Source organism: Pinus tabuliformis, chromosome 7, assembly GCF_031772625.1.
Source record: "Pinus tabuliformis cultivar Carrire ecotype Pingquan chromosome 7, CPIR1, whole genome shotgun sequence".
In the NCBI taxonomy this organism is placed as follows: domain Eukaryota; kingdom Viridiplantae; phylum Streptophyta; class Pinopsida; order Pinales; family Pinaceae; genus Pinus; species Pinus tabuliformis.
The window spans coordinates 1,830,559,609-1,830,585,504 of record NC_142293.1 but is presented as its reverse complement, the minus strand read 5'-3'; the positions used below and the strand labels follow the sequence as shown (position 1 = coordinate 1,830,585,504).

Below are 25,896 nucleotides of genomic sequence, written 5' to 3'. Positions count from 1 at the left end.
TCTGATATTCCTGTACCACCTTATCCATCCGAAAATATTGTCCACTGTACTTGTCCGAGATTCCTGCACTCACTGTGCCATCCGAAGTTGCAGAGGTATGTCCGAAAATCTGTCTTTGTGGTGACTCTAGCCGCATATTTATAGTGGTTAGTCTCCCATATTTAGCCGACGTGTCAATGTGAACCGATGTGTCTCTTTATTGAGCCGACATGACTATTAATATATATTTTGAGGCTAACATAGCTGCTCTCTTCATCGTTTGATTGGTTGATGTCTTCAAGTGGATTGTGCTTGTCTTGGAGGGTTGTTCTATACCTTTATATAAACTTGTATACATTACACATAGCCTCAAGAAGAGCATGACATTGACTCTTTAAAATAAATCCTAAGGCTCTCAATGGGAGCCAGTAAAACCTCTTGCTCATGAAACCCATGCAGCGAGGCATAATAATTATTTATTTTCTCTTTTACAAAAATCACAATTACAATGTCATGAAGACCGAACCTAGTTACACTTTCTTCAACACTCCCTCTTAACTAGGGAGGTATTCATGATGGTACTTGGTCATTCTCAATCTAAAGAATTTCTCATAAGAAAAATCGGATTGGCAACCCATCTGTATAGCATCATAGTAACCAAAAAATTTTCCATGGCAAGGCCTTGACTGACAGAGCTATCTCTTTATTAGATCAGAGCACAATGTTGGCGACACCAATGACTATAGACACCTTCATCATTGTCTCTCAAGGTACATACCCACCCGGGTGTTCACTGAGTATGACCTTCTAGGACTACTCTTATCTTGGGTTCCCAACCCTCAAAGAATATCGATCCTCTTGCCTACTCTTATCTTGGATGCCCTACACATCCTCATAGAGCATTGGATGCTAGATGATTACCCAATCCTCCATTCTTTCTTCCTAGATGAAGACAAGAATGTTGTGTCTATCTCTCCCTCTCAATTAGGGAGGATATGCCCATTCTTATAAAGGAATGTACCCAAGTTCCCTCTGACCAGGAACTTGACCAAGCTCCCTCTTAATTAGGGACTTGTTAGAGCTCCCTCTTAATTAGGGACTCTCCTTTTCATCAACAACTTCTTCTTCGTGGGTCCTTCAGTTGCTTGATCAATTTCTTTCCTTGATGTCATGAAATTCAATCAAGCTTCTTCCTTGTAGGGCATTAGCCATCCATCACTTTCCTTCTTGGTTCGTCATGTCATTCCTTTCATGGAAAGTGGCCTTCTTGATACATATCTGGAACCTTCGTCATATGGCTACTTCTTCCTCATCATGTTTCTTTTAGGGATTTCCATCCACCACATGAGAGCTAGTTGTACTTGTACTTACAACTCTTGTTCCAATAGCCCTGCATGAACTCATCAAGATATTATTCAAGAAATCAAGACATAACATTAAATCAAATAGTACCTTACAAGATGGCTCTTCATCATGACATCTTCCTATAGGTATCAACATCCTGCATACATGTTGACACATCTCCCAAAAATATCCATTGTCAAGGGTCTTCATCTTTTTCAAACTTCCATCAGAGCCTTCATATCTTTCCAGGAGATTTCCTAATAAAATCTTCTTGGTCTTTTTGATGTTGATTGCCTTCATCATGGTTGCATATCTCACGATCTCTTCCTTCCTCACACATTCCATTCCCAGGAGCTTTCAATCAAAGTTTCTTAATTGTAGTCAACCACCTCATACTTCATATGAGGACATATTATGTTGATTTCATCTAGTGTGATTTATGCCTTCCTACATCCTTTCAGAGGAGGAGATCCTTTTTCTCTTGATCATGCTTCTAAATATAGAAGTAGAGATCCATGTTACCAGCAACCATATGACATGACTTTATAATATTAAGCACAAGCATACATACCTCATTTTACCTTTAGGTCATCTAGGCTTCTTCGAGTAGCTTCCTTGATTGAAAAGAGCGCCAATCCCTTGATCTGCTTCATTTCTCATGTCATCATACCATCATCTCATGAATTCCATAAGTTGGATTTCCTAATGAAAAACTTGCTTCCTCTCTAGATAAGTGAACCCTTTGTTGAGGATTCCATCAGAGAATCTTGAGGATCTTGCACATCCCCATATGGTAGATGTTTCCTTTTTTACTTGATGTATGATGAGCCTTGTCCTGGATGACTTCTTCATTTCCTTTAATGTCCAAAGAGGTTCCCAAGAGCTATATCCTTCATGTTTGATTGTCATGGATTTTGTCCTTCATGATTCCCATGGTGATGTCACGAGCTCTTGTTTCTAATGCTTCCATGATGCCATGATACATCTTATTATCATGGTCATATTTGTAACAAAAGATTTAGGAGCTTGTGATAAGATCCTTTTGTGACGGATATCACCTTAATCACAGTAGAGATTTGTTACTCCCTCTTTCCTTTGTCCTTTTCTTCAGCTTCCTCCATCCTTGCTGCAATATGAGTTTTCTTTCCATAATCTTTCCATGGCATTCAATCTTAGCTATACTATTTGATGATCAAAATTCCCTTTCCTTTCTGCACATGTTTTAGTCCTTTAACCTTCAATACTTTTGCCATCAACTTTTCTCTATCTAGCATAGAGACAACAAATTGTTGAATGAGGTAACCTTTTTGTTCATGGACATTTGTTACCTTGCTTATCAGTTAGAACAATGACGATTATCTTCATCTCCCAATTGAGATCTTACGAAGATATTCCTTCATTCTTTGATACCTTCAATCAAGTCTAAGTGATATGACCTTCTTCACTGTATTTCAAAGAGTATATCTTCTAGCATTTCATATCTCCTTTGTATGCCACCTCTTCCGCTACAGAGATCTTCATTACAGTTGCACCATGACTGCACCTTCACAGAGATCTTCATCATTGTCTTGACTTTCTCTTTATTAGGATCATGATTGATATCATGACTGCAACTATGTCGAGGTCATCATTGTGTTCATGAGACAGAGTTTATTATTGTGAGATCACTGTAATCCTTTTCCTCATGATTATGCCGAGACTGTGATCATATCTAGAGAGTAGGTCGAGACAAAGAGTGTCTCTCCATGACTCTCCTCTTCATAAGTATGTCGAGATTGTATGCTGAGAGTATATACCCCTATCATACCTATCCGAAAACCATAGACTCTTTCTCCAACCGAATCACTATAATATTGTCTTCATCTGAGATTCTTGTACCACCTTATCCATCCGAAAATACTGTCCACTTTACTTGTCCGAGATTCCTGCACTCATTGTGCCATCCGAAGTTGCAGAGGTATGTTCAAAAATCTTTCACTATAGTGACTCTAGCCACATAATTATAGTGGTTAGTCTCCCATAATTAGCCGACGGATCAATGTGAACCGATGTGTCTCTTTATTGAGCCGACATGACTATTAATATATATTTTGAGGCCGACATAGTTGCTTTCTTCATCGTTTTGTTGGTTGATGTCTTCAAGTGGATTGTGCTTGTCTTGGAGGGTTGTTCTAGACCTTTATATAGACTTGTATACATTACACATAGCCTCAAGAAGAGCATGACATTGACTCTTTAAAATGAATCCTAAGCTCGCAATGGGAGCCAGTAAAACCTCTTGCTCATGAAACCCATACAACAAGGCATAATAATTAAATTCATTTTCTTGATTACAAAAATCACAATTGCAATGTCATGAAGACCAAACCTAGATAAGATTTCTTCAACACTCCTTAAACTAGGGAGGTATTCACGATGGTACTTGGTCATTTTCAATCTGAAGAATTTCTCATAAGAAGAATCGGATTGGTAACCCATCTGTATAGCATCATAGTAACCAACATTATTTCCACAAGGAGGCCTTAACTAACAGATCTATCTCTTTCTTAGATCAGAGCACAATGTTGGCGAGACCAATTATTATAGACACATTCATCATTGTCTCTCAAGGTAGATACCCACCCGGGTGTTCACTGAGTATGACCTTCTAGGACTATCTTTATCTTGGGTTCCCAGCCCTCAAAGAATATCGGTCCTCTTGCCTACTCTTATCTTGGATGCCCTACACATCCTCAAAGAGCATCGGATGCCAGATGATTACCCAATCCTCCATTCTTTCTTCCCAGATGAAGACAAGAATGTTGTGTCTATCTCTCCCTCTCAATTAAGGAGGATATGCCCAATCCTGTAAAGGAATGTACCCAAGTTCCCTTTGACCAGGAACTTGTCCAAGCTCCCTCTTAATTAGGGACTTGTCAGAGCTCCCTCTTAACTAGGGACTCTCCTTTTCATCAACAGCTTCTTCTTTGTGGGTCCTTCAGCTGCTTGATCAATTTCTTTCCTTGATGTCATGAAATTCAGTCGAGCTTCTTCCTTGTAGGGCATTAGCCATCCATCACTTTCCTTCTTGGTTCGTCATGTCATTCCTTTCTTCATGGAAAGTGGCCTTCTTGATACATATCTGGAACCTTCGTCATATGGCTACTTCTTCCTCATCATGTTTCTTTCAGGGATTTCCATCCACCACATGAATGTTAGTTGTACTTGTACTTACAACTCTTGTTCTAGTAGCCCTGCATGAACTCATCCATATATTATTCAAGAAATCAAAACATAACATTAAATCAAATAGTACCTTACGAGATGGCTCTTCATCATGACATCTTCCTATAGGTATCAGCATCCTGCATACATGTTGACACATCTCCCAAAAATATCCATTGTCAAGGGTCTTCATCATTTTCAAACTTTCATCAGAGTCTTCATATCTTTCCGGGAGATTTCCTAATAAAATCTTCTTGGTCTTTTCGATGTTGATTGCCTTCATCATGGTTGCATATCTCACGATCTCTTCCTTCCTCACATATTCCATTCCCAGGAGCTTTCAATCAGAGTTTCTTAATTGTATTCAACCACCTCATACTTCATATGAGGAAATGTTATGTTGATTTCATCTAGTGGGATTTATGCCTTCCTGCATCCCTTTAGAGGAGGAGATCCTTTTTCTCTTGATCATGCTTCTCAAGATAGAAGTAGTGATCCATGTTACCTACAACCATACGACATGACTTTATAAAATTAAATACAAGTATACATACCTCATTTTACCTTTAGGTCATCTAGGCTTCTTCCAAAAGCTCCCTTGATTGAAAAGATCTTCAATCCCTTGATCTACTTCATTTCTCATGTCATCATACCATCATTTCATGAATTCCATAAGTTGGATTTCCTGATGAAACACTTGCTTCCTCTCTAGATTAGTGAACCCTTTGTTGAGGATTCCATCAGAGAATCTTTAGGATTTTGCATATCCCCATCTGGCAAATGTTTCCTTTTTGACTTGATGTATGATGAGCCTTGTCCTGAAGGACTTCTTCATTTCGTTTAATGTCCAAAGAGGTTCCAAAGAGCTATATCCTTCATGTTTTATTCTCATGGATTTTGTCTTTCATGATTCCCATGGTGAAGTCACAAGCTCTTGTTTCTAATGCTTCCATGATGCCATGATACATCTTCTTATCATGGTCATATCTGTAACAAAAGATTTAGGAGCTTATGATAGGATCCTTTTGTGAGGGAGATCATCTCAATCATAGTAGAGATTTGTTACTCCCTCTTTCCTTTGTCCTTTTCTTCAGTTTCCTCCATCCTTCGGGCGATATGAGTTTTCTTTCCATAGTCTTTCCATAGCATTGAATCTTAGCTATACTACTTGATGATCAAACTTCCCTTTCCTTTCTGCACATGTTTGAGCCCTTTAACCTTCAATACTTTTGCGATCAACTTTTCTCTATCTAGCATAAAGACCACAAATTGTTGAATGAGGTAACCTTTTTGTTGATGGACATTTGTTACCTTGCTTATCAGTTAGAACAATGATGATTATCTTCATCTCAAATTAAGATCTTATGAAGATATTCCTTCATCCTTTGATACCTTCAATCAGGTCTAAGTGATATGACCTTCTTCACTATATTTCAAAGTATATCTTCTAGCATTTCATATCTCTCTTGTATGTCACCTCTCCTACTACATAGGGATGAGAGGACCTAGGGTTGCTTTCATATGACTTCTCTTCCGGGGACTATATCTATCCTCCTTTCTTATGCAAGGAATCTTGATGACCCATCCGATTTATAGATCTCCTTGCAAACACGAAGTCATTTAGCCAAACTTGAATATAGAATGAAAAGATACTTACTTGACATGTGAAGATGAAATCTTCACCGTAATTGCTTTGATGATGGTTGAAGAAAATATATTAGAGCTTCTTCTTAGATGATCTTCTTTCAAATGAGAAAGCCTTTCATTAGAAAAGGTTGCTCTTTTTGATGAGGATGATTTGTTGCTTCCTCAGATGATCTTCTTCTAGGGTAAGGAGATGATCTTTTGAAGATGTCCATGCCTTATTGCCTTCAATATGCTTTGCCCTCTTTTGTAGTGTAGATCAGGACTACTTCTAGGGTTTCAACCTTTTTCAAGACGATCTGATTTTCGATTTTGAGGTCCTTTGAGCTTCATTGCTTTGTAGACAATCTTGATGAGAGTCTTGGTGGCCTTTTGATGATGACTGTGGAGTCATAAGTTCTTGTTGTTGTAGACTAATCCTTCAATCTTAACAAAGCCCTTCAACTTGCTTTGATGCCCTTCATGAAAATTGATCCGTGTATCTCTTTTTGCTCCACTTCCGTTAACTTCAACACCTTAGCTCTGATTCCATGTTGAAGAATCTAGGCAATTAGAATTAATGAGATTCTTCTAGCATGATAACTACTTGTGAGGTATTTTAATTTTCCTTCTTAGCACAATCTTCACTTGTTCTTATTAGAGTATGTCTTCTTATATTCATCAAATAGTTACCAAAAACAAAGAAACAAGAACACAAGATGTTGGCTTTCTACCAGGGCCAAAACCTCTCCCTCTTGGAGAGGAAAACCCGCACAAAATTCTTCTTATAGAGATTCCAATTGACGAATACCAAGACCATGGCCCTTGACCTATGAAGCCACTCCAAGACCAAGACACCAATCCTCTTCTTTGTCACTGTTGAGATCATCATCATTGTTGCACCACTAAGTCCGTCACTACTACACTACGGAGATCTTCATTATTATTGCACCATGACTGCACCTTCACCGAGATCTTCATCACTGTATTGACTTTGTCTCCAATAGGATCATGACTGCAACTATGTTGGGGTCATGACTGTGTTCATGAGACAAAGTTTATTATTGTGAGATCATTGTAATCCTTTTCCTCATGATTATGTCGAGGTTGTGATTGTATCTAGAGAGTAGGCTGAGACAAAGAGTGTCTCTTCGTGACTCTCCTCTTCATAAGTATGTCGAGACTGTATGCTGAGAGTATATACCCCTATCATACCTATCCGAAAACCATAGACTCTTTCTCCAACTGATTATGTAATATTGTCTTCATCCGAGATTCTTGTACCACCTTATCCATCCAAAAATACTATCCACTTTACTTGTCCGAGATTCCTACACTCGCTTTGCCATCCAAAGTTGCAGAGATATGTCCGAAAATCTGTCTCTGTAGTGACTCTAGCCGCATATTTATAGTGGTTACTCTCCCGTATTTAGCCGACGTGTTAATGTGAACCGATGTGTCTCTTTATTGAGCCGACATGACTATTAATATATATTTTGAGGCTGACATAGCTACTCTCTTCATCATTTCGTTGGTTGATGTCTTCAGGTGGAGTGTGCTTGTCTTGGAGGGTTGTTCTAGACCTTTATATAGACTTGTATACATTACACATAGGCTCAAGAAGAGCATGACATTGACTCTTTAAAATAAATCCTAAGGCTCTCAATGGGAGCCACTAAAACCTCTTGCTCATGAAACCCATGCAGCAAGGCATAATAATTAAATTCATTTTCTTGTTTACAAAAATCACAATTACAATGTCATGAAGACCAAACCTAGTTACACTTTCTTCAACAGCTTTGAGCCTACATCTTGTGTACTTGCATTTTGTTGATCTTCTTGTTTTGATAACCGTTTGATGATTGAAGAACACACTACCATAAAGAAGTTAACTCAAGTAAGCAAAAGACATCTCAAGAAGTTATCATAGAAGGAAGAATTATTAATGTTAAATTTCCCTAGATTCTTCAACAAAAAATAAGTTCGAGGCCCTCAAAACCCACTTTTCCTAAGTTTCGTAGAAAATGTGGCAATAAATTAGCCCAACAATTAAATAAATTGGAGAAAATAAATATCCACACATGCTAAATGATGTGGAAATGAGGTGGAAAATCATCAAGGAGTTAAAGAGTGATGTGGACTTCATCATGGACCAAAAATCAAGGAGAAACATGTGACAAAAAGGGAAATCAAATTTCTTGGAGAAAGACAACGAGTTTCAAGTGACAAGATCCACGATTTGAGGAAGTTAACTCGCGCTTCAAGGAGATATCATGAGTTGACTTGAGATTGGGTTAGAGTTCACTTGAGTGAGGTGGAGAGTGCTCTCCTACCACTCCACTTCACTCTCCCACATGTCCCCTCATTTCAACGAAGTCTCCCTCATCAAGGATTGTGTGGGCCTCTAAGGAAAAAATCGAGTTACCACTTGAGAAATTCGAATTTGCATGGAGGAGCATTGGGATTGTCACCATTTGCCTTGGGATTGGCTCTCAAGCTTTTATTTAAATGAGCCAATGGCTCTCACTATGTATTCATGTTATGAGTTACTCGGCTTGAGGAAACTTTGCCATTTTGTACTTTCAATTTGCTAATATAATTAAAGACTTTGGGGCAATTTTGGTGGTGTTTTCTTGGCATTTTCAGGTGATATCCTTCCATAATTTTGTTATTATGTTTTAATTTTCTTGCATATTTGAATATTGTTATCTTATATTTGTCATATGTCTTGGATTGATATGCACAAGCTATCTTGCACATATCCTTAATTTTGCGTAGCATTCTAAGAGTGAGCTTGCCAATTTATTTTTGGTGGAATATTTGGTTTATCTCGTCCATTGTGTTGCTTTAATGCTTTGCAAGCTAACTTTTGTTTAAAGCGTGTAGGGAGAAATCTATTGGAAATTGTGTAGGAACCCATTTGGGCGTGGGAGAAGTCTTGCATAGATCAACTCACTCTCGGATTCAAAGTGACTCAAGCCTCATCGATTTTCACTCCAAGTTTTTCATCTAAAGAGGAGCGAGAGAGGAGTTTCTCTCAATCATTACTTGAACCATCTACTCATTTAAATTACATACTTCATTGATTTTAGAGTTTTCAAGGCTACATAAGCTATTTAAGATAAATTTCCTAAGCTAAACAAATATGGTGGTTCACTCTCATTACTTGATTTAATGTCTTGTATATTAATTTATATTATATTTCTGTTTACTTTGCTATCTTTCTACATTAATACTCTTCTTTTTTTTGCGACTCGTAGTTGGAGCTCTTAGCAACAAGAGTCTTTAAGAGAAATCTTGGAATACTCTAACTATTTCTTGTACAACCTCTCAAGCACTTGAGCATCAATTTCAAGGAGGTCGTGAGCATTAGAGGACAACTGCAAATTAACTAGGTCGTGGACCTTTGGGGCTTGTAATTTTCAGATTTTGAGAGGATCCCATTGGCCATTGTGGTTGTCATAGTTTGTTAGGAGACTCTAGTTTTTCTAGCTCTTATTTTGTAAAGTTCTCCTTCATCATTTGGGAAGCCCTCTAAGAGGCTCTCTTCTCATTAAACCATTAATAAAATATCAAAAATTGTTTGTGGGAGCTTGGGATTTTACCCATGGCATCCCTCCTCATTTTGAGTGAGGACTCTGTGAGTGGATTGACTTTGTATTCTCATTTTCCTAATTTTTTCTACTTATTTCATTTGCATGCTTATTTGGGAATTAACACAACCTCATTTCACATTTCTTTTGCTACTTTTGTTATCCAAGTTCTTGCATGTCTAATGTTTCAACATTGACAACTTATCCCTTGAGCAATTTCATTTATTTGCTAAGAACTTTACTTTGTAGAAAAACTTTGATTTATCGAATTTGCACTCAATTTTTAAAATTGTTTCATAACTATTTGGATATATGCTTCATTATCGTGTCAACTTATGTTACATGTTTTGGTAATTTTGGAGCATTATATTGAAGCAATTTTATCTTAAGCATTTAGCTTGTATACTTTCAATCAATTTGTGAAGCACATGCAACACTTGTAAGCTAATTTCCAATTTATTTCTCCAATTGAAATCATTTTTCCAAATTTATGTTGAGCGTTATGTCATTGTTCTTATTTTGAAGCACTGCAATCAACATTTCTTTGGGAAAAATTACATGCATCTCATTTAGGCATATTAGTTTAACCTGCATTTCTTAAAATTTACCTCCAAGCATTAAATTGGTTGAATAGAAATATAGGACCAAGATTTTCCTTAAAAATTCTTCCATTTACTACGGAGCAACATAAAGATGTGTGAACCTGCAATTATGAAGGTGGCATTGTCCCCTTGTAGGAACGAAGGCACAAATGGCTTGTAAGGATTAAGGGAAGGGTATCGTTAATGACAATAAGTGCGACCTCAACCCCTGTTCCTTATAGTACCCCAATATTTACTCTTTGGTAAGAGTTTGAAGGGATAATCTCTCACTTTAGAATAAGTGTTTAGTCTAAAACTTACCAAGATAATTGCATCTAACCTTAGTTAAGTGCATATCATTTAACTCACTTTACTTTTAAAGTATTTTACTTGCAATTTGATCTTATGTGCTTGAATAATTGTTGAAGTATTTCATTGAACAAGAGCAATATCTTTCCTTTTTTGCAAATGAAGCTTTGGTTCATCATATTCCATGTTGCAAGTTATTTAAATTGCTTTTGAATCATAAATGACAGTTTCTTGGCTTAAGGCATCTCTTTAAAATTTATATCTTGCAAATTAATATTTCTTGATCTAACATTGATTTCTTTTGCAGGACTACTTGGTGCCTCCTTTTGAGTATTTATTTTTGAGCAAGTTTTTACTATTATTGAAGCAATCATTAAGGTACTAGAGTTTTACATGTTTATCTTTTGAAATTATGTGTTGATGATCATTGAAAATATCTCTATTTGATTATTGAATCCATATCTTGTATTGCTCATCATATTCATTAAGCTTGCTCATAATTTTGAAGTAGTCCCATTGACTTAGGATCTCCTAGAAACTTACATCATTTCATCTAACTTTTCATTAGGGACCACCCCCCTTAGCTTACCTAGGAGAGAGCTTTAACAGAGAGAGTTGGGAATAGGTGACAGCCCCATCTCTTAGGTTTGCCACCAAGCCACACATTGTGGGGTTAAGAGCTTTTCTCACACTAACTTAGGTGTGTGTGCTAGGCGACATCAACATTCTTTTGATGTCGTTTTCAAGGACAAGTCCTCTTGTAAGTGGAATACGACTAACTTTTGGTTTTTGCATGTTGGATTTTAGAGTTAGATTCATGTTCATGTGGACAAGGATTAATGCTTGAAGCCTTCTTCTCGTAGACTTCTTGCTAATCTTGGACAAGAGCCTCTCTCTGGTATCCATTTGATCTTTCAAGATCAAGTGAGCATGACATCATGAATGATTTGCTCGCCCCTTGTGATTTTACTAACACTCCAGGCTATTTGAATTTTATTCTGGATGAAGCCATTGAGGCTATTGAAGAGTTGCCTAGTTTTCTAGGTAACAATGCCATTCGTACTGAAACTCACCTTAGGAATTTCCACCTTTGTGTGAGAAAATGGTGCCATGATATTAACCATGAGGACATTAAAATGAAACTCTTCATCTTTTCATTAGATGTTGATGCTTCGGATTTGTTCATAGACTTACCTGCTAACAGTTTTGATTGACTAGAATCAATCATTGATGCCTTTGAAGATAAATATGGAGATAAAAGAAAGATCAAAGCGAAAGCTCAAGCAAATGAAAATGATAAGGATCTCATCAAGGAGTTGACTCAAATGATTAAGGATATGCAACTCAACCAAGCTCAACTCATTAAGGCCATAGAAGTCAATCATTCTAATCAAATGACCTCTATTCAAAATCATTTGATTACAATCGAAGCAGACCACACTCAAGTAATTAAGAACATGGAACTCAATCAAACAAGATTAATAGCAGATCATGCAAACGAAATGAGTACGTTAATCATTCTAATCAGATGGCTGCTCTTCGAAACATATTGCTTACCATGGAAGAAAAACAAATACAGTAGATCAACACCATGGAAACAAATCATGCCAAGGAAATAAGTGTTATGAAGGCTAATCAAGTCACTTTTCAAAATAGGTTGGAGTAAATGTAAAGATTACAGGTACAAAAATTCCAACTTAAGTCAGATGATGAATGGGAAAAGAATAAAGAAACAGATCATAAGCCTCCTCATCCACTAAAGCAAGCTTCATCTTATTATGAGGAGGTCATTTATTCCATTGAAAAATGGCTAATTGAAGGTGGCCTAGATAAAAAGGAAATTGAGGGGAAACAGGTTAATGCTTATGATATTGATCCATCACCCATGTCAGTGTTGAGAAATCTGGGGCTATGAGATCCGATCTTTATTATTTTGATTTCTCTTGTCTTTTGATAGATGCTTGTGATTTCTTAATTTAGTTCTTCTTCTTCTTCTTAAAGTTATTAATTTTTTTGTTCATCAAACAGTTATCAAAATCATAAAAACAAGGAGACACCAAATGTAGGCACTTAGCCAGGGCAAAACCCCTATGGAGGGGAAAACCCAATCAAGAACTCTTCCTTCAGTAGATTCAGAACAAGATGAGATAGACCAACACTTTTGACACCGAGTTTACCCCTCCATCCAATAAGCTAATTAGGTAGGGCTACATTCCTCCTGTTGTTCAACCTTCATTCTGCGATAATAATTGTGCCCTGTAATAATTACTTTATTCTGCAACAGCAGCCTTCGTCCAGCATTAGCAATCTTTTTCCTGCAACGGTAATCTTAACCTTTGTCCTGTAATAAGCTTATTTCATACCCTTTGCACTTTGTCCTTCCTTCTCGAATTGTAGATGCAAGTTACCTCCAATAGACAACTTATAAAAATTGAAGTTGTAGCCGAATTAGAGGAGCTTGAGGCTGACTTGATGGATGGAGGGTTTAATCATGACAAAATAAATTTATTTTTATAATACAATGAACTCAAGAAGGATCCTTTTCATAATAATTTTGACTTTGACTTAATACAAAAATCCTAGAGCACTCAATGGGTGCTTTGACCTATTGAACATTGACCCAAGCATGAAACTTGTGCTTTAATAAGTCAAAAAAAAAATCTTTTTCTATCTTTTGACAAATATATTACAACATGACTCAAATATAATTATGAATACTGACACTAGTTACATTTTTTTCAACCCTCCCTCTTAACTAGGGAGGTATTCATAATTACATATATATAGGTACATGGAAGATCTCAAAATGAAATGAACTACAAAGAGTTCCAGCACACTCAGTGCTACGGACTAGATACCTGACCAGGGTAATCTATTCGGGCAGGACTAAGATGGACTCAAGCTTTCAGCCAGTGCAGGTACCATCAAGCTTACTTGCTAACCATTAGCCCAAGGATCTAGGTGCATAACCAAGGTCGGAGCTCCATGACCAACGCCACCCTCCCTCTTCGGTATCTAGACATCAACACATAGGCTGGCTAGATGTCCTCCCAAGCATCCGCCATTAGATGCTTCATCTCTCCCTAATAAGCTAAATATATCCACTTGTCCAAGCATGCTTCTAGAGTGTTCAACCTTCTTATGGAGATATTTACCTGTACAAACACAAACCCCAAATAATAAACTTTCAAACATACAAACAAGTAAACACAAACCTTCGGGGTCCTCAATTATTTGGATGTTGCTTATATCATCATCAAGTAGGAAGCTTTCTTCTTTTACTCATTTATCTTCATTTTTACTTTAAGGTATTTACTATCACAAGATGCCCTCCCTCTCAACTGGAGAGATGTACCCTTTCTTCTATCCAAGCTCCCTCTCAACTTAGGAAGATGAACAGCGTCATAGTATCAGAGAAACTTCATTCTTTCAAGGCCTTATTGCATCAAGGCCATCTTGATCATTATCATTGTGATAGCTTCCTTCATTATGCTTACAAACATCTTCAACATCTTGAAGATCATGTACCTACAAAATCTTCAACAATAAGTACAACAAATATATAGAAGCATGAAGTTAACCATATTATAATCAAAACATTCAATCAAATGCCTAAACATGGTTAGGTTCAATAACAGTTACATACTATACTTCAATTTCTTGTTAGGGTCTGTCATAAACCCTAGACTACCTTTTCGAGACATAACGCAATTTAATAACAACCCAATCATAAAATTATACATCTAAGGTTTCAACAATATATCTTTTAGAATTCATGACAGACTCTACTAGGGTTTCTTATAAACCCCTAGATTTTATAAACTGAAACATGAGTATCAACAATCAAGTTAGCATACTCACATACCCATATCTAGGATGTACTATCATTTATTATTCATACTTACAAGGTAGACCCAAGATACAAACATCAATACATCAAAGTTAGATATATAGCAATTTCAATCGAGTTAGGGATTCGATTATGCGGAAGAATACGTGCCGAGGGTTTCATTCCTAGAATCTCATATTAGCTATTGCAAGGGTTTTGCTCATAAACCTTAATTTTACCAAACCCTAAGAATCTAGGGTTTCAATACATAACATAGACATTAACAAAAATCCCTAAAGGGCTACGGTTTTTACCAAGGCATTATCAAAACCTTAAACTTTTAAAAGAATAGGATTTCACTTTATGTTCTAAACCTTATTAACAACCCTTAAGTAAACAAGGGTTTCAATATTAACATTGACATACCCTTAGGTTAGGGTTTTATAGTGAACCTTTTAGGGTTCCAAAAGAATGATCAAATGGTAATATGATCGTAGATTCAATCTAATCATTAATCACCCTAACAAGAATCTTTACGATTCAAAAGACCTAAACATGAAAAATGTTTGTAATATAAATTTCAAAATGATTGAGTTCTTTAATGAAAAAGTTCCTATGATATTAGACATACATGGAGTAGCTCCTTTTACAAACCTTGTAGAGTTTCTTGATGAAGGATTAATTTTGCAACAAAGCTTTTACAAACCTTGTAGAGTTTCTTGATGAAGGATTAATTTTGCAACAAAGCTCTTTATAAGCCATTCCTTTTGAAGATTTCATTTGAATATGGTCACACTCCTTATTCATTTGAATATTCCTGCAAGTTTTAGTCTTTCCGGGTAATGATTAAAGAAAGAAAACAAAGATAATATATATATATATTCTTCATGGAAGCCTTTTGTGGAAGAGCTCCCTCTCACCGTGAGACAATACCATCCTTATTTCTTTCTACAACAATCCTTGTAAGTACTATCAAAGGTATGCAAACACAAGAACATAGTTATAATTTAGTAATTTCATGTTTGAATCATAAGTTCAAATCTTATTATATACTTATTCGGACTTCCAATTTTATCTAAGGCTTTCAAACTCAATAGGTAGAGTATCTATGAAATAGGGTAGGCTTTCTTTTCAAGGTTTAAGACAACAATTTTTTAGTATTATAAACCCTAGAAATTATAGGATCCCTTTAGAGAAAACAAGGTTTTATAATCCCTAGATACATTGAGCAACTAAAAAACAAGGAATGAGCATGTTAAACATACCTTTGCCATGAAAGATTGACATTCCATAGAGTTGGTTGCTTATTCTTGCAAACTGAAAAACATTTTGTTAAATAATATAAGGAATGATGTAAATACTACTTGAGTTTTAAAAACCTCCTTCAACAAACTGGTGTATGATGCTTAGGTATCCTTTTGTTGACTATATCAGAGACCTTCAAGAATGATCTGCTACAGTTCTTTAGGTAAGCTTCTTTTCACATTAATGTGAACTCCATACTTGTTTGCTCAATGATAGACATAAATATATGCACAGACTCTCGTCCTTCCTTCATAGATGACTCATCGAGATATATTTCGTGCAGTCAACAAAAGCTTGAATCTTCTTGTTATACATCATTACAGACTTCTGTACTCAACTTCGGATCTCTTGTAAGGTCACAATTATTCATAGGGTATGATCTCAATTACAGTCATCCATTTTCACAATTTCAGACTTATATTACAGGACATCACAGGTTCGGATCTTTCACAGTCTTTTCGATCCTTTACTTTAGATACTAACCACAGTCTTTGGCTCTACTGGCACGAGGATGATCACAAATTCTTTAGTTACACAGAAATTCGATCTTGGTATTGTAGAGATATTTTCGTTAGTTGATAAGGCTTTACAATATGCTTTGTAACATAATTCAATCACCCACACATAATATTTTGAAGTTGCACAAAATCTTTGGACCCTTTCATGAGGAAAACAGACCTTGTAAGGTCACCTTAGACCCTCGCTCATTGTCAGATGCCCGGCCTTCCTTGGGTTGCTTCATTAATTTTTGGTCCTTCAAACACAAATTTTTTATGCCTTTACTCTTTTTGTCTAGGTCGGCGTCATATTATAGAGGTTAGGGCTAATTTATAGTGCTAAGAATTTCTGATTTACTTCTTTAAGGAGCTCAGTCTTAGTTGACCAGACTTCTTTGCCATGACTTGTAGCGTTTTTTATCTCCTTCCTGCCCTTATGCAAATGAACCAAGCTCTAATTCCATGTTGAGAAATCTAGGGCTATGAGATTAGATCTTTATTATATTGATTTCTCGTCTTTTGATGGATGCTTGTGATTTCTTAAATTAGTTCTTCTTCTTCTTATAGTTATTATTTCTTTTGTTCATCAAACATCTATCAAAATCACAAAAATAAGGAGACACCAAATGTAGGCACTCAGCGAGGGCAAAACCCCTATGGAGGGGAAAACCCAGTCAAGAACTCTTCCTTCAATAGATTCAGATCAAGATGAGATAAACCAAGACTTTTGACACTGACATTATCCCTCCATCCATCAAGCTAATGAGATAGGGCTACATTCCTCCTGTTGTTCATCCTTCGTTCTGCAACAATAATTTTGCCCTGTAATAATTACTTTATTCTGCAACATTAGCCTTCGTCCAGCATTAGCAATCTTTTTCTTGCAATAGTAATCTTAACCTTCGTCCTGTAATAAGCCTATTTCATACCCTTCACACTTTGTCCTTCCTTCTCAAACTGCAGATGCAAGTTACCTCCAATAGGTGGAGTTTTGCTTGTTATTTACAGTAGTTTTCCACTATACTTTGGGCTGACATGAGTAATTGGCAAGCCAATTTATATAAATTGCAAGTTGTAGCCGAATTAGAGGAGCTTGAGGCTGACTTGATGGATGGAGGGTTTAATCATGACAAAATAAATTTCTTTTTATAATATAATGAGCCCAAGAAGGGTCCTTTTCATAATAATTTTGACTTTGACTTAATACAAAAATCCTAGAGCACTAAATGGGTGCTTTGACCTATTGACCATTGACCCAAGCATGAGACCCATGCTTTAATAAGTCAATAAAAAATCTTTTTCTATCTTTTGACAAATATATTACAACATGGCTCAAATATAATTATGAAGACCGACATTAGTTACATTTTTTTCAACAGTCAATGCAAATTCACAATGGAGAGAGGCGGGTCAAAGAAGTCTTGGATACTTCGAATTTTCCATCTGAGCATTTTCAAGATCAGGCAGAAAGGTCTACTTTGATCGCATCAACATCAGTGTCACAGCCTATTAAGAAAAAAAGAAAAAAGCAGAAAGAATTTGGTAAATCTGATGGCCATATACAACACAGTGTTGGGATGGGTCAAACTCCTAAGATATTCAAAATTGGACAGGGCACATCAAAAAAGCAGCCCATGGATCTACCTAAAAGTAAGCATGTTCTCAGCATGAACTTCATTGAGGACATCTGATGCCATGGGGCATCTTTTGTATTGTATTTCTAACTCTACTCTTTGTCATTTTTGTTGTTAGAGTAGTTTCATTTTTTGCTATTAGAATAAATTTCCATTTCATGCTATTAGAGTAGTTCTTTATTTCAGCATGTTAGTTTAGTATTTCATTTGAGTATTTGATTTTATATGATGATATTTTGAGCGGACGCTACTAATATATGCCTTTTTGTGGATGCAAATTCTAGGTCCTTGCATGCTCTCACTTCCTATCAAACACGCATCCCCATGTGGGGCCAAATGTTGACCACTAAAGTTGCACCTGAAAAAAAAATTATGACTCCATGCCCAAGGATACATTAGAGGCTTCATGTACCATCAAAGTTTAGATATCATCAGAGTTTTTAAACTCAAGTTTCTTCTTCTAATATTCTTCTATGTTGTACTCAGATTCCACAAGCCCTACGAGGATAATGTAAAGTGATGTTAGTGTGATGAGTTGAGTCATGTAACAAGTCTAGGTAACTTGGGACCTTATCATCAAGTGAGTTTACTCTAGGAAGTTTTTTTTACTTGGTTAATTATCACGTTTTTCGAGGACTTGATAATTAATTATGCTTTTCCCTCCAAACATATCCCCAAAGTCGAAGTGCGACTTGATGACGAAGCCTTGGGTGAGTCCTAGTGTCTAGAGTCATTGTATATTACCATACTAGATCACTCAAAAAAATTCATGAAATTTGATTAGATCTAGGGATTAGGTTTTAATTTTTTTCATTTCCCATGGGGCGAAAATTTGAATAAATTCTGAATGTAAAATGTAATAAATGATCGCTAGCGAAGTTGTATGCAGTATGTGTGCTCAAAATTACACCTTTCACCCTCAACTTTCTACTATGACACACTTTGAAGGATAAAAAAATAAGTTCGATACCCTTAAAACCCATTTTTCCTAAGTTTTGTGGAAAATGTGTCAATAAATTAACCCAACAATTAAATAAATTGGAGAAAATAAATATCCACACATGCTAAATCATATGGAAATGAGGTGGAAAATCATCAAGGTGTTAAACAGTGATGTAGACTTCATCATGGACCAAGAATCAAGGAGAAACATGTGACAAAAAGGAAAATTGAATTTCTTGGAGAAAGACAGAGTTTCAAGTGACAAGATCCACAATTTGAGGAAGTTAACTCGAGCTTCAAGGGGTCATGAGTTGACTTGAGATTGGGTTAGATTTCACTTGAGTGAGGTGGAGAGTGGTCTCCTACCACTCCACTTCACTCTCCCACATGTCCTCTCATCTTAACGAAGTCTCCCTCATCAAGGATTGCGTGGGCCTCTAAGGAAGAAATCAAGTTGTCACTTGGGAAATTTGAATTTGCATGGAGAAGCGTTGGGATTGTCACCTATTTGCTTTGGGATTGTCACCATTTGCCTTGGAATTGGCTCCCAAACTTGTATTTAAGTGAGCAATGGGCTCTCACTATTAATTCATGCTATGAGCTATTGGACTTGAGGAAACTCTGCCATTTTGTATTTGCAATTTGCTAATATAATCAAAAAGACTTTGGGGCAATTTTGGTGGTGTTCTCTTGCCATTTTGAGGTAATATCCTTGCATATTTAAATATTGTTAGCTTATATTTGGCATATGTCTTAGATTGATATGTGCAAGTTATCTTGCATATATTCGTGATTTTGCGTAGCATTCTAGATGTGAGCTTGCCAGTTTATTTTTGGAGAAATATTTGGTTTATATGCTTCATTATTGTGTCAACTTGTGCTATATGTTTTGGTAATTTTGGAGCATTATATTGAAGCAATTTTATCTTAAGCATTTAGCTTGTCTACTTTCAATTAATTTGTGAAGCACATGCAACACTTATGCGCTAATTTCCATTTTATTTCTCCAATTGAAATCATTTTTCCAATTTATTTTGAGCAATATCTCATTGTTCTTATTTTGAAGCACTGAATCAACATCTCTTTGGGAAAAATTACATGCATCTCATTTAGGCATATTAGTTTAACTTGCATTTCTTATAATTTACCTCCAAGCATAAAGCTTGGTTGAATAGAAATATAGGACCAAGATTTTCCTTAAGAATTCTTCCATTTACTACAGAGCAAGGTAAAGATGTGTGACCCTGCAGTTATGAAGGTGGCATTGTCCCCTTGTATAAACAAAGGCACACATGGCTTGTAAGGATTAGGGGAAGGGTATCGTTAACAACAACAAGTGCGTCCTCAGCCCCTCTTCCTTACAATCACCCCAATTTTTACTCCTTGGTAAGAGTTTGAAGGGATAATCTCTCACTTTAGAATAGGCATTTAGTCTAAAACTTACCAAGATAATTACATCTAACCTTAGTTAAGTGCATATCATTTTAACTCACTTTACTTTTAAAGTATTTTACTTGCAATTTGATCTTATGTGCTTGAATTATTGTTGAAGTATTTCACTAAACAAGTGCAATATCTTTCATTTTTTGCAAGTGAAGCTTTGGTTCATCATATTCCATATTGCAAGTTATAAATTGCTTTTGAATGATAAATGATAGTATCTTGGCTTAAGGCATCTCTTCGCAATTTATATCTTGCAAGTTAATATTTCTTGATCTAAAATTGATTTGTTTTGCACGAATAATTGGTGTTTCAATTTGAGTATTTATTTTTGAGCAAGTCTTTACTATTATTGATGCAACCATTAAGACATTGATTTTACATGTTTATCTTTTGAAATTATGTGTTGATGATCATTGAAAATATCTCTATTTGATTATTGAATCCATATCTTGTATTGCTCATCATATTCATTAAGCTTGTTCATAATTTTGAAGTAGTTCCATTCACTTAGGATCTCCTAGAAACTTACAACATTTCATCTAATTTTTCATTAGGCACCACCCCCCTTAAGTTACCTAGGAGAAAACTTTAATAGAGAGAGTTGAGAACAAGTGACAGCCCCATCTCTTAGGTTTTCCACCAAGCCACACCTTGTGGGGTTAAGGGATTTTCTCAAACTAACTTAGGTGTGTGTGCTAGGCGGCATCAACAATGCCCTTTAAGAAATTATATATGTAGCATGAAAAGCCCCTCCGTGGTATATTTAAATTAATTAATTGTAGAAGGGGCCTTTTGTCCCTCCATAGGCTAGTTTAGGGGCTTTTAGTCTAGAAAACTAATATTTAAAAGTAAAGATGTAGAAAATCCATGAAAATTCTGCTACTGCTTGAATGAACAAATCTGAAACTAACTTGTAACCCAAGTCAGAAATGTCTCCACTTAATTTGCAACAGAATCAAACATAAATAAACACAATCACACAATAGCAAAAACACAATATTTTTCTAGGGAACCCAACTGGGAAAACCCTCTGCTAGCTGTAGAAATTTTATTGAGAGAGATGAGCAAATAGAATTAATTACAATGCAAATTGTTTAACTTAGAGAACAAGGTTGTTCTCTCTGTTGACAGTTAGCTAAAACCTGCTTGCAACAACCTTGTCCTTAGCTCCTAAATCCTTGCGCTAGCCCTGCAAATTCCTCCTATTTCCTAGTGCATACCAGCAAGAATTTTCTTTGCCAAACACTGTGTATAGGACTCTCCTTCACGCTCTTCCTAGCTCTGCTAGCTCACACACAAAACTTGTGCTCTTTATTGTCTTGTCTCACCAACTCGTGCTCACAAAACAATGAATCAATTTTGTGCATATCCTCCTTATAAGCATAAGCTAAATCTGGCAAGCTTTATTTTTGGAAGTCGAACTAGTGATTGAGGAGTTAACTGAGTCAAACCGACTCTTGTAACTCATCTAGTTTCAATTTAGAACAAAGACCCTTCACATGTCAATTTCCAAAACTAACTCGCACTAGGAGACAACAAATTGAGCCACCCACTAATCGCATGAGTTAAATTGCTTCATGCACTCATCCTAATGTTTAGGAACTCGCCCTAACTTATAGGAACTTATGCCTGATAAGGACAGCACTACTTGTGGTCTCTTTGACTAAGGCACAAGTCAAAGAAGACCTTCACTCGCTACTTTTCAACACTCCCTCTTAGCGAGGAAGGTGCTTCTGGAAGAACCTCGTCCACGTAGATCTGTCTCCAATACTACCACGTTCTCCACTATAATAACTGCTCCCACTGAACTAGAAGACGTCCCTTCTTTCTTCTGCAGAACCTGATCTGAAGACTTGTTCTTTCCCACCATGTTCTACGAGTCTATCACTTCAGTCATAAGTGCCATGTGCCTTGTGTACCTTTGTGGTTGCTTCCTCTTGATGAATGTGATATTGGAAGATCCAACTCTCTCCTTATCTCCGTTAAACAAAACCTCTGCCAACTTGGCTTGAATTTCCCATACACTAAGAATCATTGACTGAGTGGTTGCGTCCACTCCCCCTGGGCTATGCTCCTCATCATCCTGCTAGTTAGCTAGCTTGGACTCAAACTAAGATATCGGCTAAGGCTCCATCTTGAGAGCTCTATCATGCTCCCACTCAACCACCACTTCTCTACTCTGAGCTTTCCCTGCCTTGTTGCTCAAGGTTGCACTTGTCTCTACCTGCAACTTGTAGAGATTCTTTACCCTTGCACCTATTTGCTTCTTACATCCAAAAGCTAAGTGCTAGAGGTAAGCCTTACCTTTGCTAAAGATGATATCATATCCCTTGTCCTCAAGGGTAGCTACCAAAACAAGATTTTGCCTCAATCCTGGAACATATAGAACATCTCTGAGATGAAGAGGATTACCTGACTCCCTCTGAAAAATGACAGTACCAACTCCATTAGTTGCATACTGACCATCATCTCCTAGCTCTATCTGAAACTGCATGTTCTTCTCCTTTAGGCGGCCAAAATTCTTCTTGTTCTCGGTCATGTGGAAGGATGCTCCTGAATCAATATACCATATATTGTTATCTGTTGAGCTTGCCATGCAAGCAATCAATGAGAAATCTTTCTCGAACTGGGCAGAAAATGCATCTACCTCCGTTGATGCAGCTACATGATCCTTACTAGACTCCTTCTTCCGCTTAGGACACTTAGTGGCATAATGTCCAAACTCATGGCAATGGAAGCACTTGATCTTGCTTAGATCCTTCTTCTTTCCCTTTTCACTAGACTCGGCCTCTCCTTGGCCCTTCTTACCCTTGGCCTTGCCTACCTAGGCAAGGTTCTCCTCGTCCATTGTCGTAATTGATCTACCATCTCTAGTCCCTCTCTGGATCTCTTCCTAAACACAGTAAGTGCAAAACCTTTCCCAATTGAGAAAATTCTCTCTACCACTGACAACATCTTGGAAACCATACCAAGACTTGTGATGTCCCAATAAAGCCAAACTCCCAAGGTCATGACCAAACACAATCACACCCACACAACCCAGTTCATCTCATACCTAAGTGAACCTTGACAAATATGCGACGATGGGCTCACCCTTGCTCATTTGGATACACCTCAGCTTCTCCTTAAGAGCAAGCTTCCTGGTATCACTGGTACTCTGATATAGTTCTAAAATAGTTTTGAACATCTCAAAATTTGTCTTCTTCTCATGGATATGAGGAACTATATGATCTTTGACCCCTTCTAGAATAATCCTCCTTGCCTTGATATCATTCTTAATATGCTGGGTCAATTGTTGGGGATCTTGTGGTGGTGGTATAGTCTGCTTCACAAATTCTCCCACCCCATTATCCTCCAAAACTTTCACGATCCTCCCTTTCCATGGAACGAAGTTCGATGCTCCCTCTAAACAGTGATTTGCTCTCAATCCTTGGTATGCCATCCTGCTTCCCCAAAGAGCTCTCCAACACCTGCCCACTAACAGCCTTGTAGTCCTTCACAAGAAGTTGTACTTAGGGCTCAAATAAGGCAACTTCTAACAGCCCTCCAACCTGCACTCAAGCTGCCCACCAAATCTATCCAATCTGGACACCACCACTTAGCAATTCAATTAACACGGAAGACACATACATACCTCAGAAAGACGACTTCTTTCTGATTTCTTGGCCTTATGCATAAACTCCTGCGAATTTAGGCCCTGGTTAGGGCTTGATGACAATCCATGTCAACCCTCTAATTCTGGCCCAAAAACTCCTCAGAAAATTGCGCTATACCTTCTCCACTAGGCCTTCCTTTCTGCGCTATCACTCGGCCACCTTTATACCGCTGTTCCAGCACTTGAGACCTTAGACCAGCCTCAACCTAGGGCTCAGCCCTACCTGTAATATCACAGAGATACTCAGCCTACTGTACAGAGAAATAGCAACCAAAAAACTATGCACCAAAACAATGATGAATTGCTCTTGTGATGAATAAATCACCTTGTGATGATCTTCATTTTGTTCCCTGCTTTGATACCATGTAGAAAATCCACAAAAATTCTGCTACTGCTTGAATGAACAAATCTGAAACTAACTTGTAACCCAAGAACAGAATTTTCTCTACTTAATTTGCAGCAGAATAGAACAGAAATAAACATAGGCACATGATAGCAAAAACACAATATTTTTCTAGGGAACCCAACTGGGAAAACCCTCTGCTAGCTATAGAAATTTTATTGAGAAAGTTGAGCAAATAGTATTAATATAGAACAAGGTTGTTCTCTCTGCTGACACTTAGCTGAAACCTGCTTGCAACAACCCTGTCCTTAGCTCCTAAATCCTTGCACTAGCCTTGGAAATTCCTCCTATTTCCTAGCGCATATCAGCAAGAAATTTTTTTGCCAAACACTGTGTATAGGCTTCTCCTTCACACTCTTCCAACCTCTTCTAGCTCACACACAAAACTCGTGCTCTCTATTGTCTTGTCTCACCAATTCGTGCTCACAAAACAATGAATCAATTATGTACCTTTGTCCTCTTTATAGGCTTTTCGAATAGGCTAAATCTGGCAAGTTTTATTTTTGGAAGTCAAACTAGTGACTCTTGTAACTTGCCTAGTCTCAATTTAGAACTGAGACTCTTTGCATGTCAATTTTCAAAACTAATTGCACTAGGAGACAACAAACTGAGCCTCCCACTAACCGCATGAGCTAAATTGCTTCATGCACTCATCCTAATTTTTAGGAACTCATACTAACTTTTAGGAACTCGTCCTAACTTATAGGTATTTGTGCATGCTAAGGACAGGACTGCTTGTGGTCTCTTTGACTAATGCACAAGTCAAAGAAGACCTTCACTTGCTACTTTTCAACAAAAGGAGGTTGAGCACCTCCTCTATAAAATTAGAGGTGCATTTCCTCTCATTTTCTCATGGTTGGATTCAGGGGGAAACTGCCAGCTCCTACAACAAGAAGATCTGAATTTACTCGATACATTTTGACAGCAATGCTTTTTGGACTTGGCAATTACTGCATTCTGACAGCTCAGCCACCCCACTAGTGTGCATTGCTTTGACAGATGAAATGCTCTCCCATGTCACAGTAGTAACTAACCTCCACAGGTTTCATGACAGAAGCTTTCTAGATGGGAGGTCTGTTCCTTCCTTAAAACTGGCAGTATGTGTGCTTCAGTAAAAATTTAGCGAGTATTTTTTGTTATTTTTATTCAAATTTACTAAATTGCATGCCCACCAATTATCAAAACTACTGGAAAAATTAGTTTCCAAGAAATGGTGTACCAAATTTAAGTCCTGAATTTTTAACAGGTCTTGTGTTTCAGTCTGAAATATTTTTTTTGCATCCAAATAGAAAAAAGAGTACAACTATGCCATGAACTGGCCCTCATCAAAGCTGTAGACTGTCATAATGGGACTTGATAGACCTAGACTTAATGAGAATCAGCAGTCAATGACTGGATTAGCAGCTGCGTTGTAACATACACGATACAATACAGTACAACTCATGACACGTCACATTTGATGAAGCTGGCAGAATGATTTCTTACTTGAGCAAATTACTATCTTCAGAATCTGTCTCCTTGAAACGGCTAAGCAGAACCACACTGACAATGGTCT

At 37.1% G+C, this 25,896-nt stretch overlaps 1 protein-coding gene across 1 annotated transcript in view; it reads right to left on the bottom strand.

Moving 5' to 3' along the window:
* The window catches only part of LOC149255724 (BolA-like family protein), a 143,590-nt gene that overhangs the window by 97,863 nt on the left and 19,831 nt on the right, over positions 1-25,896 (bottom strand). The window lies entirely within an intron of this gene.